We start from the raw sequence: 16,047 nt of genomic DNA, 5'->3' as shown, positions 1-16,047 counted from the left end.
GTTGGTCGACAAGCATTAGGTCGACACCATTAGGTCAACATGGGGAAAGGTCGACATGGTTCTAGGTCAACGTGGGACAATGTCGACATGGGTCTAGTTCGACATGGGTTTAGGTCCACGGGTCAATAGGTCGACACAAGCATTTGGTCGACAGTGTCTAGGTCAACAGTCAAAAGGTCGACATGGGGTTTTTTACCCGAATGTCGACACAGTCACCGTCAAAGTACACCGCATCCCCTCGCATTGCTCAATTCACTCACAATGCTTAGGGCATGGTGCCTTGCTGTGCCCTGCACACAATTTATACTCCCACCATGCCCTAGTGGATAGTAGGGCATGAAATACCGCCTGTTGGCACATGTCAGCTCCAAAACCAGTGAAAAACCCCATGTTGACCTTTTGACTGTCAGCCTAGACACTGTTGACCTAATGCTTGTGTCAACCTAATGACTTGTCGACCTAAACCCATGTTGACCTAGACACATGTCGACCTTGACCCATGTCGACCTAGAACCATGTCAACCTATCCCCATATCGAGCTAACGGTGTCGACCCAATGCTTGTCGACCAACATGCTGTAGACCCAATGACCATATCCCCATCTAACACTCAGTGGTGTAGCTAGGTGCCACGGCGCCCGGAGCAAAGGCATGTTTCGCGCCCCCCCTCCCCCCCAATTTGTAGTAGGTGAGGCTCCTGCACAGTGAAAAGTGGGCAGGGACCAACATTATACCACACACCGTAATGCCCATTGGACATTTTAGTGAACTCTGTAATTCCAATTACACATAAGCCCACACATGATGCCTATTGCATACTATATAACACTCCACAATGCCCATGACATACTATATAACACTCCACAATGCCCATGACATACTATATAACACTCCACAATGCCCATGACATACTATATAACACTCCGCAATGTCCATGACATACTATATAACACCGTAATCCCCATAACATACTATATAACACACTGTAATGCCCATTACATACTATATAACACTCCGCAATGCCCATTACATACTATATAACACACCGTAATGCCCATGACATACTATATAACACTCCGCAATGCCCATGACATACTATATAACACACCATAATCCCCATTACATACTATATAACACACCATAATGCCCATGACATACTATATAACACTCCGCAATGCCCATGACATACTATATAACACTCCGCAATGCCCATTACATACAACACACCATAATGCCGATTACACATTTGACACATAAGTGCCACTTACCTCAATGCCAGGGGCTTCATGCTCAATGCCAAGGGGCTTCATGCTCGATGCCAAGGGGCTTCATGCTCGATGCCAAGGGTGCAGTAGGGTGCAGCAGGGTGGGCGGGTGCAATAGGATGCAGCAGGGTGGGTGGGTGAGTGCAGTAGGATGCAACAGGGTGGGTGGCTGCAGTAGGATGCAGCAGGGTGGGTGGCTGCAGTAGGATGCAGTAGGATGCAGCAGGGTGGGTGGCTGCAGTAGGGTGGGTTTGTGGGTGCAGCAGGGTGGGTGGGTGGCTGCAGTAGGATGCAGCAGGGTGGGTGGCTGCAGTAGGGTGGGTTTGTGGGTGCAGCAGGGTGGGTGGGTTATGTGGTTAGGAGGGTGAGTGCAGCAGGGTGGGTGGGAGTACACCATAGTTACAGCCAGGCGCGCCCCCCCCCCCCTGCCTGTGCTGACAGAGACAATGTGTGTGTGCACCCCTCCCCTCTCCTCCCCCCTGCCAGTGTGCACACCGCCGCCCGCTCACGGCTCTATGCGCTGTGTCCAGGGGAGAGATGCGGCTACGTAAAATTCATATCTCCCGCTGGACCGCTAGCCAATAGGCGCTCGCGGTCCAGCAGCCATCAGTTGATTGGCTGCTGGACCGCAAGCGCCCATTGGCTAGCGGTCCAGCGGGACCGGTGAATTTTATAGCAGCAGCGCGCATGGAGTGGGGAAGCTAGCGGGCGGGCGGGGGAGCTAGCTGGCGAGCGAGCTGGCGGTGCCACAGCACAGCTCCGGCGCCATGCAATCATCCTGCGCCCGGAGCGTGTGCTCCGCCGGCACCGCCCTCGCTACGCCTCTGCTAACACTACACATAAACCATAACCTATACTTAGCCACATTCAGGCCACCCTTACAGGAGATCTGGGAGTTGGTGTACAGTATAGCTGGGTACACATTAGACGAAGTGCAAATGACGCAATGGTTGTCCCGATTTCCCTAGAACACCTGGACAAACTACATAATGTGGACAGACTCTGGGGGTTATTCTAGTTCACTCCTTCTGGCAAATTCATTCTTAGATGGACAAAACCATGTGCACTGCAGGTGGGGTAGATGTTACTTGTGCAGAGAGAGTTAGATTTGGGTGGTGTTTTGCATAAAAGTGAGATCTATATTGCAGTGTAAAAATAAAGCAGCCAGTATTTTCCCTGCAGAGAAACAAAATAACTCACCCAAATCTAATTCTCTCTGCACATTTTACATCTGCTCCCCTGCAGTGCACATGGTTTTGTCCATCTAAGAAGGAATTTGCCAGAAGGAGTAAACCAGAATAACCCCCTCTATTGCAAACAACCTAACAATATACATTATTAGGTTGATTGTTCAATAAATATATGTGTGTGTGAGTGTGTGTAAATATATAAGGTAGTGCATACACATCATTAATGATCCTCAGATTGACCAGCATGCATTACCATCTGGTGATGCAACAACATACCCTCCAACTGTACCGATTTAGCCTGTACAGTACCATTTTTTTACAGTCTGTACCGGCTAAATAAAAGTGTACCAAATGTAACGTTTTATTTTTTATTTTTAGGCAGCTCCTCAGTGCTCCTTCTCGGCACTGTGATGCGTGGTCCCGGGGGGTACTTGGAATCTATTATCCGGCCCAATGATGTCTTCTGCACCCCTTCCCAGAGGTGCATTGCTAGCCGGGACCAGCATGCGTTGCGTCAGGACGCCTCCTTGTGACCTGACGTATGTGCACTCTGTATTTATGCCGCTGGCGCCGTGACTGTCTCTGGCAGGAGTTGGACTGTCTCTGACAGGAGTTGGACCTGTTGATGCTGTGTGTCCCCCCCCGCAGCTCCTTCTGCCTCCTGAGGGGTTAGTGTGCGGGCAGCTGTGCCTGTGTTCTGGCCATCGGGGGTCACCAGGGTTTACCTCCTCTGGGTGCCCGGCTCCCTCCTCTGCCTCCTCTACCATTTGGTGGTTACTCTGCTTTGAGCACTGGGGGAGACTGTTTGAGTCTGGAGCTGTAGCTAGCTGGGGCTCAGCCTTTGTAGTTATCTGCCTCCCTCCCACCCTTGTATATACCTGCCAAATACATAATACAGTATATATTATTAGTACTTACTGTTCATTTTATTTTAAATGCCCAGTACAACATTAGAAAATGGTGACCATGACCCCTTTTACCCGTGACCACACACCCTTTACATATGGCCACACCCCCTTTCTGGATGCGTACCGATTTCTGCCCTTCAAATGTTGGAGGGTATGCAACAAATGACAGTAGTGGGCATTAATGTGCACGCACTTGATGATATGTTTTTGTTGTTCCTATTCGTTGAAAATCATCCAATCATATAAAAAAATCATGTGGTGCAGATGCACACTCCATATTATTAAGTAAATTCAATCAATAATAGAGGTTCTTGGTATATTCATTGGCCAAGAAATATTTGCCCACCAACCAGCTTCACGGTAACCTCATTTCTGGTGGGTCCCTAATACTAAGAATCTGGGGCGCGGAACCCCAAAAAGGCCAGCATAAGCCAGTCACCCCAGGGCAGCACACAAGTGAAAAACTAAGCTATAAATGTGTGTTAATAAGAAAGAAGCAGGAGCTAGAGGTTAAAAAGTGTAGTTCTAGGAAGTATAATATTAGTGAAAATAAATAGTGCTAAATAAATGTTAGGGTGTGCCACCCCGAAAGCAACCCGGTTACACCAACCCAAGGGGAGCCGCGCCCCAAATCCATCTCCAAGACTAGCAATTAGTGTAAATTTTTAGGTCTTACCTTCATTGTGCCCTCAGTTTGCAGTCTGTGGCTACCAGGGACCAAACTGGTGAACTAATGTTCAGATCAGGTGGGCGGGGTGCTACTCTAAGTTGAAGGAGTCCCAACCTTCAGGTGTACAGGTGTACACAATGTTAGCTTAGGGGGGGGGGGGGGGATCTTAGAATGCACACCCGATTTACATAAGGTGCTATCATGCTGGGACTTGTAGTTCTGCAAAGAAAGACATGTGGTGCAAATTCCTCAAATTCAATCAATAATAGAGGTTCTTGGTATATTCATTGACCAAGAAATATTTGCTCACCAACCAGCTTCACGGTAACCTCATTTCTGGTGGGTCCCTAATACTAAGAATCTGGGGCGCGGAACCCCAAAAAGGCCAGCATAAGCCAGTCACCCCAGGGCAGCACACAAGTGAAAAACCAAGCTATAAATGTGTGTTAATAAGAAAGAAGCAGGAGCTAGAGGTTAAAAAGTGTAGTGCTAGGAAGTATAATATTAGTGAAAATAAATAGTGCTAAATAAATGTTAGGGTGTGCCACCCCGAAAGCAACTCGGTTACACCAACCCAAGGGGAGCCGCGCCCCAAATCCATCTCCAAGACTAGCAATTAGTGTAAATTTTTAGGTCTTACCTTCATTGTGCCCTCAGTTTGCAGTCTGTGGCTACCAGGGACCAAACTGGTGAACTAATGTTCAGATCAGGTGGGCGGGGTGCTACTCTAAGTTGAAGGAGTCCCAACCTTCAGGTGTACAGGTGTACACAATGTTAGCTTAGGGGGGGGGATCTTAGAATGCACACCCGATTTACATGAGGTGCTATCATGCTGGGACTTGTAGTTCTGCAAAGAAAGACATGTGGTGCAGATGCACACTCCATATTATTAATCAAATTCAATCAATAACAGAGGTTCTTGGTATATTCATTGGCCAAGAAATATTTGCCCACCAATCAGCTTCACGGTAACCTCATTTCTGGTGGGTCCCTAATACTAAGAATCTGGGGCGCGGAACCCCAAAAAGGCCAGCATAAGCCAGTCACCCCAGGGCAGCACACAAGTGAAAAACTAAGCTATAAATGTGTGTTAATAAGAAAGAAGCAGGAGCTAGAGGTTAAAAAATGTAGAGCTAGGAAGTATAATATTAGTGAAAATAAATAGTGCTAAATAAATGTTAGGGTGTGCCACCCCGAAAGCAACTCGGTTACACCAACCCAAGGGGAGCCGCGCCCCAAATCCATCTGCTCCCCTGCAGTGCACATGTTTTTGTCCATCTAAGAAGGAATTTGCCAGCAGGAGTAAACCAGAATAACCCCCTCTATTGCAAACAACCTAACAATATACATCATTAGGTTGATTGCTCAATAAATATGTGTGTGTGAGTGTGTGTAAATATATAAGGTAGTGCATACACATCATTAATGATCCTCAGATGCATTACCATCTGGTGATGCAACAACATACCCTCCAACTGTACCGATTTAGCCTGTAAATTACCATTTTTTAACAGTCTGTACCGGCTAAATAAAAGTGTACCAAATGTAACGTTTTATTTTTTATTTTTTTATTTTTAGGCAGCTCCTCAGTGCTCCTTCTCGGCACTGTGATGCGTGGTCCCGGCGGGTACTTGGAATCTATTATCCGGCCCAATGATGTCTTCTGCACCCCTTCCCAGAGGTGCATTGCTAGCCGGGACCAGCATGCATTGCGTCAGGACGCCTCCTTGTGACCTGACGTATGCGCACTCTGTATTTATGCCGCCGGGGCCGTGATTGTCTCTGGCAGGAGTTGGACCTGTTGATGCTGTGTGTCCCCCCCGCAGCTCCTTCTGCCTCCTGAGGGGTGAGTGTGCGGGCAGCTGTGCCTGTGTTCCGGCCATCGGGGGTCACCAGGGTTTACCTCCTCTGGGTGCCCGGCTCCCTCCTCTGCCTCCTCTACCATTTGGTGGTTACTCTGCTTTGAGCACTGGGGGAGACTGTTTGAGTCTGGAGCTGTAGCTAGCTGGGGCTCAGCCTTTGTAGTTATCTGCCTCCCTCCCACCCTTGTATATACCTGCCAAATACATAATACAGTATATATTATTAGTACTTACTGTTCATTTTATTTTAAATGCCCAGTACAACATTAGAAAATGGTGACCATGACCCCTTTTACCCGTGACCACACACCCTTTACATATGGCCACACCCCCTTTCTGGATGCGTACCGATTTCTGCCCTTCAAATGTTGGAGGGTATGCAACAAATGACAGTAGTGGGCATTAATGTGCACGCACTTGATGATATGTTTTTGTTGTTCCTATTCGTTGAAAATCATCCAATCATATAAAAAAATCATCTAGTGTGTACTTAGCTCAAGTGTTATGTGCAGGTACCAGAGTGGTAACACAATTTGTGTCATTATGGGGCCACTCCATACATGGTAATGCTACAGTATGATCAATGACCTCATGCAGTGGACGCCCACCTTAGCTGGGAGTCTGGGAGAACTTCTTCAAATCCAGAAGTCTTGTAAATTGCAGGATTCTAGAGTAGGCATGTACTGTATGCCTTTACCAGGCAGTATATCCTCAGTTAGGTGCAATTGTTTTTAACAATTAATTTTAAGCAGCTATAAAAAGCCAGAGGGGTAGGGAGGAGGAGCCACCGGAGCAGCGGCGGGCGGCGATTGGTCAAATGGCGACGCCGGCCCGCCCCCCTCCACAAATGATCCCACTGCAGTCTGCTAACGGGCAGCATGTGCAGCGCCGGCGGCTGTCCTGCCCGGCGCCTGCCTCCTGCCCTGCGCGCCCGGTCCCTGCCGCCAAGCATCACGGACGGTGGGGCCGATATATTAGTTATGACAGCGGCCGCCAGATTACATACCCAGGGCCCGGGAGCCCCCCCTCCCCCCCAGCACCAGCAGCCCGGCACCGCGACCCTCAGCAGCGGCGGCGGGCACATTTCCTGCCACAGCAGTAATGACAGGGAACCGGGATATGGAGCAGCTCATCCCGCTGGTGAACCGGCTGCAGGACGCCTGGAGCTGCCGCAGATAGCCGTGGTGGGCGGGCAGAGTGCGGGGAAGAGCTCGGTGCTGGAGAACTTTGTGGGCAGGTAACAGGCGGGAACCATGGCTGCTAGATCCCAGGAGCAGCACATCTCCATGATATGGCACTGGGCAGGGGCCATGCCCACAATAGCTTTTTTTTTAAAACTGTGTGCACAGTAGGTAAATTCATGGCCTGTGACTCTAGCCTGCATACCCTTTTCACTGATATATAATGGGCATCATGTGTGTGGGGCATATGTATAATGGGCATCATGTGTGGGGCATATGTATAATGGAGCATCACTCTGTGGGGCATTTGTATAATGGAGCTTCGCGTTGTGGGGCATATGTATAATGGGCATCATGTATGTGGCATATGTTTAATGAGCATCAAGGTGTGGGGCATATGTATAATGGAGCTTCACGTTGTGGGTCATAGGTATAATGAGCATCACGGTGTGTGGCATATGTATAATGGAGCATCATTCTGAGGGGCATTTGTAATTATACAAGGATTATATAATTATTAGGAGCTTTTATTTATTATTAATTATATAATTATTAGGAGCTTCACGTTATGGGGCATACAGTATGTATAATGGGCATCATGTGTGTAGCATATGTATAATGGAGCATCACGCTGTGGGGCATTTGTATAATGGAGCATCACATTGAGGGGCATATGTGTAATGGAGCATCACTGTGTGTGGCATATGAGTAATGGAGCATCACTGTGGCCCTTATTCTGCATCGTGCGGTACGGCCCGCGTGCGGCCGTACCGCCGATGTTTTTAGTCTGCACATGCGCAGAGGTCAATCTGCGCATGTGCAGCCCCATTCGCCGCAGACGTATTTCGTCCGCCGCAAAGGGGGCGTATAGGGGCGTGAGGGGCTTCATACCCTCATTTCCCTATGTATACGCCCCGCGTTTCATGGGGGTTCCCATGCAAACGCGGGGCGTATGCATGCTAATGAGGGTATGACGCCACTGCTGGGGGCGGAAAGCTGACGTCGCCGGATGTCAGCTCTCAGCCCCCATACAAGCTAACACACGGACGATTGTCCGTGTGGTCTCAGCTTGCGGGAGCTGCTGTGGCGTGCGGCCCTGCCTTCGATGGTCGACGACCATCGAATGCAGGGGGCAGCTCCCACCATGGTGGAGGCGTACGCCCCACCATTTTTATGCGGATCGCCAGCCGTCCGTGTACGGACGGCCGTGGCGATCCGTCTCGTGGGCGGGGATTGGTTTGTGCGGCCAGAGCACCGTGTGCGGCTCTGGCCGCACCAACCAGAATAAGGGCCTTTGTGTGGCATATGTGTAATGGAGCATCACGGTATGTGGCATATGTATAATGGGCATCATGTGTGTGGCATATGTGTAATGGAGCATCACTGTGTGTGGCATATGTGTAATGGAGCATCACGGTGTGGGGCATATGTATAATGGGCATCATGTGTGGGGCATATGTGTAATGGAGCAACACGGTGTGGGGCATATGTATAATGGAGCATCACGGTGTCTTATATAGCGCAGCAGAATCTGTTACAGTGTCTTATATAGCGCAGCAGATTCCGTTACAGCGTCTTATATAGCGCAGCAGATTCCGTTACAGCGCCTTGTATAGCGCAGCAGATTCTGTTACAGTATCTTATATAGCGCAGCAGATTCCGTTACAGTATCTTATATAGCTCAGCAGATTCAGTTACAGGTTCTTGTATAAAGCAGCAGATTCCGTTAGCCACGCCCCCAATTCATTACCGGGTGGGGGGGGCGCGAACTATGCCCTTCCTCCGGGCACCATGGCACCTAGCTACACCGCTGTAAAAAGCACAATATAAAGGAATATTGGTCAAATGCACAGTACTATGACTATTTAATGCTGTTTGATGCTCTTATCTTATGCAGTTACTGTATAAACAAAAACTATATTTCTAGTGTATATCAGGATTTTTGTTAAAGTGTCCCGACACAGCTCAAAAAAAGGTAAGCACCAAAATTACTGACGTCAGTTCTTAACTATTATTAACTACATCATACCTCCCAACTGTACCAATTTTTTGGTGGAACAGTCCTGATTTTTAGTGACTGTCTCGCAACCCACCTGTGGCCACCAGTGTGCCACAGTTGGGAGTCCCACTGTCACTAGCATGGGCACAGCATCTGTTCACAGAGACTGAGGGGGTGTGGCCAGCAGCTCAATGATTTCTGGCCATGTTTCCCACAGTGAATTATTACGGGCCTTCTGGCAAAGCCACGCTTCCTTTTTTGGAATGTCTAGGGTCGTGCAGGAGTCCAGAATGTTGGAAGATATGCTATATGTATATGCCTAGAACCATCTCTATTGTTCTGTATGTCTGTAAACTGTTCACCATGTGTTCTATTACCTGGACAAAAGCATAATAGAACGCTAGATGTTATACTCAGTAATGCATCACATGTTTTGATTGCTGGATACAATCACCATTATTTCCTCTGATTTCATAAATTACAGGTTCCAGTGAGAAATGTATTTTGTAATTTGAAATGAAAAGTTAAACAGAACAGTTCATTGGAAATCTTATCATGTAAAATACATTATTAGAAAATATATTGTTGGTGAAATCAGCATCTAGAAACACCTTTGTACAAAGGCAGCTCATGCTGATGTACTGTAAGAATGTTTCTTAATTGATAACTATTATATGAAGTCCTATCAATAATGTGTACTGCAAGGCAATAATAAAGAGATCACTAGTATGACAAAGCTATCTTTGTGTTATGTCTCCCAGTGTCTCCAGTGTCTGTATAAATCTGGACATTTGGTTGGTTTCCAAAGCTTAGGACAGTACATAGGCCCTTTTGTTTGGTATCTGGATGGTAGATGGTAGACATTGGTAGACATTGGTAGGCTGACAATGAAAAGGTTGACATGAGATTTGTGTTTTGGACTTTTTCATGCTCTACCATCTGCATGGACTTTAAATGGCAAAGTGCAGTGGCAGTGGAGGGAGGCACATAGACAGAGGGTAAGAAGTACACTATTTGAGGGTCCACGTGGTCAGGTGTCAACATTAACATCCAAAAAAAAGGGAAAAACTCATGTCGATATTTCCATGTGTTGACATTTTGCTTGTGACAACATTTTGTTACTGTTGATCTCGTGCATGTTGACCTTTTGTCATTTTGTCAGTGTCGATCTTGAGTGTCATCCTAGACATTGGGGGTTATTCTTATTCATTCAGCCTTCCCTGCATTTGCACGGAGGGCCGATGTTGTGTGTCTGCGCATTCGCGTTTCTGCGCATGTGCAGACAAAGGGTCTGTTGCACCCACTGCGAAAAATCTGCTCGCCGGGTGCACGCACCCTACAAGGTGAGCGAGGGGCAGGGGGCGCTGAGCAGCCCCATTACCATATGGGAACGCCCAGCGTTCCATGGGTGTTCCCTTGAGAATGCTGGGTGTTCTCATGGTAATGAGGCGGTGAGGTGGGTGCAGGGGGCTGGCAGCTGACATCACCGGATGTCAGCTGCCCGCCCATATCCGTCCCAGCATGCACGCATACACTGGCGGATTTAGGGGGGGTACCCGTGCACGTGCCCCCCCTGTCATTTCTGACACAATTTTTTTTTTTTTACTTTAAATGCCGCCGCAAAGAATTAACAGCCGGGCAGATCGTCCTGCTGCCCGGCTGTATACAGTGTCAGGCTCAGCTGTGCAGCAGCCCCTAGGTCCCAGGCGGCTCCCGAGTCCCGGCTATTTTAAAGCGTATCTTGTGCTGCCGCGGTCGCTTGCCGGGACCGCGAGCCAATCAGAGCTCGGTCGCGGTCCAGCAGCCAATAAGGAGCCACCACTCCTGATTGGCTGCTGGACCACGAGCAAGCTCTGATTGGCTCGCGGTCCCGACAGGCGGCCCGGCAGCGCGAGCTAAGCTTCAAAATAGCCGGAGGTCCCGGGGCTGCTGCAGAGCTGACCTGAGCCTGACGCACATTGTATACAGCCGGGCAGCAGGACGATCTGCCTGGCTGTTAATTCTTTCAGGCGGCGGGGGGCGGCATTTAAATAAAAAATAAATAAATAATAGGTCATAGTTAACGATGGACATCCCCTCCCCTGAGATTGAGAAAAAGCCTGCAAGCAAGAAGGAGGAAACTGTGCAGGTAATGTTTCACTACACAATGATATACAAACCATGTGACCCATGAACTCATTGTATCACCTTTTTTTATCCAAATGAATGCATAGAGAAGGAGCTGACATCTTGTTATATAAAAACAAATCTCATAGTTTAATAATAAATACAGAGGTGATGACAGAGCATTCGTGTTTGTAAGCTCTTGTGACTGAGCTGTTCTACTTTACAGTTGTGATGGGGCTGATGCAGATTGCACGTAATGGCTGCAGTTGCACCTGCATTGCATAAAACACGGATAAAAATGGCAGAATAGTCTCCCATATGCTTCTATGCACGGCTGTAATTGGGAGTGGTGTCTTTTGTGAATTTTGGCGCAATCCATGTGAATTTTGGCTCACTTAGTTTGGCATAATGTGTAAGGGGCAAGTATAATGGGGGTCTACTATTTTGTTGCATAATGTGTAGATGTGGTATATGGTGTGGTACACAACACTCAAGGCCACACACCCTTTTCCGCCTTCGGCGTGCGCACAACTGCATCCATCAGTTTTGACGCCAAGGTGGGCCTGTGTACTTTCAATGCCAGGGCCTAATTTTTAATCCCATTCCCGCCCTCTCTCTGTCCTACTTCCCTTCCTCCTCAGCGAGCACACTGGCACCACTAACACCCCCCCCCCCTCCCCTATCTTGGTGCCCCCCTGTCATTTTCTCCTGGATCCGCCCCTGCACGCATATTGAAGTGACTTTAAAGTCACTTTTATATGCGTGTACCTTCTACATCTATCGATGGTCGGCAACCATCAGAAGATGTGGGAGGTTACACGCGGCATACGAATGGATGTTTATGCTAAACATCCATTCGCTGCTGGCCAGACATTCGACGGGTGGGGTTTGATGGACTCACAAGGCTGCGAATTCGCAGCCTTGCGAATCAACCAGAATAACCCCCATTGTCTGTGAGCTGATACACACCCCTTTAGTTTTAATTACATTTCTGATGGCAACAATTGAAATATATTCTGTATTCTTGTATTGAAATATAAATTGGCAGGAACAGATGTTCTAACATAAAATGTTTAGAATAACATCTACCAGAAAGGATCATGAAGTAGTGTAAATGAACAGGAGTGTATTTCTCCAACTAATGGCCCGTAGTATGCAAACGGATATAAATGTTATATCAGACATAATATAATGGGAATTTTAAAAGTAAGAACTTTTAGACTTTGTTTATTAATTTGCATGTTAACAGTAGAACTTATTATTTAATATTTAACAATGTGAGCCACCCTGGATATCACACAAATATCTATTTGTGCAATTTTGTTTTTGGAACACCATGAAGCTGGCTGATTTTTTCACATACTATCTCTTGCCAAATTTTCACAGTACGTAGGCAAGCCCTGAACATGAGCAATAACTTGCACTTCCAGCAACCAGCTGCTGGATATAACCACGCTTTGTGGAGATTAGTACTGTTGACATGTTCTTTTCAAATCCTAGAGGCGGACAATAAACCTGTTTATTGTGGGGCATTTGCCATTTACATGACTTGAGCTGTCTATAATTAGACACATAGACTAAGATTTAAAGGTAAGTTAACCCTTTTGGTCTCAGTGAGAGCTACTGTATAAAGCTATTTTGCATGCCCTGAGGTTTGCAGTAGAACGACACTCCTGCATTAGGTGCATACCTCCCAACTGTCCCGCTTATCACGGGAACGTCCCAGTTTTTTGGGATGTTCCCGTGTCCCTCCCGGGGCCGGCAGTGTACCGCAGCACGGGGGGGGGGGGGGGCAGTTGGGAGTCCCCCCCTTTCACACATGAATAGACGCTGTGTACATGCGCACAGATTCTATTCCTGTGGCCGGAGGGGCTGGGGGCATAGCCAGCAGCTCATGGCAGCGAAAACAGGGCGTGGCCTCGCGGCAGCATTGCTAGTACAGGCCACGCCCCTTTCTCACTAGACCACGCACCAAAATCTTTGCCACTGTCCCTCTTTGGGACATTCAGAAGTTGGGCGGTATGCTATGGGCCTGATTCTGACCTTCTGGCTGCTAATTTTAGAGCCCCTTCAGAGTGAAACCCCAGCCCTGCAAATTGCTTAGCATGGCTTGCAAAAATATTGTGGGCCTGCAAATCTCTGCAATTCCATTCACAAGCTGCTCGCCATAGAATGATTTTTCCACTGTAAGCAGACAGTGCACAGTCCAGGCCTTACACACGGCTGCGATACAAACAGGCTGATCGGGGCAGGAGCTGACATGGCACAACCTCCCTCCAAACGCCTGAGCACATCTCAAAACGGCCATATACCACACCAAATGCCAACTTCCTTTCAATCACCTTGCGAATGGCCAGTGATATGTGTTTTTTTTTTTTTTTTTCATTTAATTAATTTATTAGAATTCACACATTTCATTTCCATTCTCCTACAAAGGGCTGAATTTGTTGTATTGTTAAACCTTTAATCAAATGAACTTCCATTCTCAATGGTAAGGTAAACAAACTACTGTATATAATCTCATATCTATTTTTAGACATTAATTGACTACACATATTATAATGACATTTCTTTCTATCTTTTTTCTTTCTTTCTCTCTCTTTCTTCTCTCATCACAAAATACTTGAGTATTGGACATAGCGTAATAAGCAAACAGATATTGGAAGATATTGAAATGAAATGATTGCATTTCTAAGCCAAATAGGTTCTAAGACGATCAAATATTTTATTGCTCTGGTATAAAATCCGGGTGCTGGATGACGCTCCGACAGTTAGGATCCCAACAGTATCCCAGTCAGTATTCCGACAGCCAGTGCTCCGACTTGGGGATCCCAACTTACAGGGGCTATTCTCCCTTGTGGGGGTCCACAACCCCCATAGTAGGAGAATAGAACCTTTGGCGAGCGTAGCGAGCCACCGGCTCGCAGCGTGGTGAGCGCAGCGCGGCGACCGCAGCGAGCCCACAAGAGGCTATTTTGCACTCATCCCCCTGTCGGACCACCGGGAGTCGGGATCCTGGCATTGGGATACTGGCTGTCGGGATCCCCACTGTCGGAGCCCCATACCACACCCTGAAATCCCAGGTATACCATAATATAGTCTATTTTTACATCATGATGGAAAAGGAAACAGCACTTTTCCCAACTAGATCTACTGCAGGAGTTTATTTTCTAGACTAGATTATTATATTTTATTTAAAAGGTGCCACAAATGGTTGGCAGGGTTTTACATATGGCACACAGTAGAACAATACAGGGTACACACAATAACTGAAAAACTACAACAGAGCAAGGGTAACAATTAGTCCACAATTCTCAGTGCACAATACAACTGAGATATAAGGAGCCAAAGGAGTTGTCTGCATACTCCTAGAGGTGGGCTGCCATTGGAGTGAAAAGAGATGCGGGTATAGAGATGGCCTATATATAGGAGAGAGCTGTAATTGAAGTGCGAGAGAAAAGGGCTTTGAGAACAGCAGGGAAGAGGGCTCTGATCCCAGAAGTTAATATAACAAAGATTGGAAGTGTACACATTTCATATTAGATAAAATAATTATTTTTATTCATGATCTTTGATAATAAATCATATTCTTAAATTAAGTGTAAATAGTAATAAAGATTGTTGTTGCACCATGCTAGGAACAACATCAAATCTTTTGTCCTAGCATCCGAACAGTTTATGCTCCTATATTTAGACATAGTACTGTAGTTAGCCAAACTAGAAAAATATCCAAAATATAAAGAAAATAAACTAGTATGTAAATGTAGAGGAGTTGTAAAACTGTCACAATAAAATATGTTTCCATGGAATCAAATGGAATCAGTTTTCTTAAATACAATTTGTATTAAAATAACCAAGACAACAATCTGCATTATTTGCTAAAGTACAAGCTAATCTGTCATGCTATGTCCTACCATCTACCGCCTACTAGCAATTTATAGCATAAGTGGCAGGTAGCATCAAGTTAAAATTAGGCAGATGCTTAAATGTCATTAATTAGGTATGTGTGTGTCCATGTAAACAGCAGGTACTGTACAGTTCTGTTTTAAAATACTACTGAATATGCGCATTGTGGGATGCTCTAAAGCTTCTTCCGCAACCCACCGTCACCCCGAACGGACTCCCACGACCCCCCTCTTCTGTGTCCGAGCAGCACAGCGCTGTGCTGCCGGGACCAGTGACCTCCTCTTCCCTGCACTGTAAATCCTCTTCCGGGTGCAGGGAGGAGGAGAGCCTGCCCACCCGCAGCAGCAGCACATTAGCCAGGTAAGGGACGGAGCCGCCTGGACCCACTGCACATCGCTGGCTTACCACAAAGGACAGCTCTTAACGCAAGAGCTGACATTGTCCATAATTATTGCATATGTTACTGCATATGCGATAATTATGTCTGCGAAAGCCGACGATGTGCGGTGGATGGGGGGCGCGGATATTAGAGAATCCCGCCCATAGTGATGTTACTAAATCTCTACACCAACATGGCTACAAGTACAAGTGGTGCTTCCTGTTTTGTCCATTTCCTTTATTCACAGAATCCAAACCTCTCCTCAATAAAATGTTGGATGGGTTTGCCATGCTTCTGGAGAAAGTTGTCATTGCTAATACACTGCCCTCTTCACCTTGCTACTCAGGTGAAATTTCTGATTAGCCCAGGTGTGTTCCTTCTCCCGATTTGAAGAATGCTTGATATGGTTGTAGTAGGTCTTGCCAGCTTGAGACTCTTCCCAGCAACATTTTACAACACTTTTCTAGTCGTCCTCCCTGCTCCTGCAGGAAAATGTAAAATTTTCCATTGTAATTGTTGTTGCTATTTGTGCCTTTTTTTAAATAGTTAATCAGTTTGTTTGTTTCTAGTTTGATGTTCTTT

Source organism: Crinia signifera, chromosome 1 (genome assembly GCF_055691185.1).
Source record: "Crinia signifera chromosome 1, ASM5569118v1, whole genome shotgun sequence".
Taxonomy (NCBI): domain Eukaryota; kingdom Metazoa; phylum Chordata; class Amphibia; order Anura; family Myobatrachidae; genus Crinia; species Crinia signifera.
This window is presented reverse-complemented; position numbering follows the sequence as displayed.